The following is a 541-nucleotide window of genomic DNA, read 5'->3' on the forward strand; positions in this document are numbered from 1 at the left end:
ACCCTCCCCTCCCCTCCCCGTTATGTGCATCCCACCATCCATCCACCTGACGCGCGCACACACACACTTGCTCAGGCACGGGTGCTGTTCGGGTATCTCGCTGATATCCTGTTTTTTCTCAAACGCAAACTAATCCCTCTGCCGCGTAGCGCGAAGTCATCCCATCACGCCAACGCCGACTCTACGCCAGCCCTCAATAACCCTTTCACAGGCCCCCTCCCCCCCCCCGGGTAGGCCAGTGTGAGGGGCCGGCCGCGATGCGCTCGAGCCGCGCTGACACGCTCTGCCCATCATATGGACGGTGCAAACCTGCGCTCACTGTCGCGGGTGGCCCCGACGCAACGCCATGCACGACATGGCCGCTGACGTCCGTAGCCCTAACTCGCGCTCTGCCGGGGCACTCCCTGACGTCACAGATGCTCGGCCCTGGTCGCCACCACAGGTGGTTCCGGCATGGGCCGGGACGGCGGAGGGAGGAGTGGGGGGTGGGTGGGTGGGTGGGCGCCCTGCAGCCTGAGGTACCCCCCCCCACGCACGGAGG

The sequence above is a fragment of the Leishmania donovani genome, chromosome 1 (genome assembly GCF_000227135.1).
Source record: "Leishmania donovani BPK282A1 complete genome, chromosome 1".
Taxonomy (NCBI): Eukaryota; Euglenozoa; class Kinetoplastea; order Trypanosomatida; family Trypanosomatidae; genus Leishmania; species Leishmania donovani.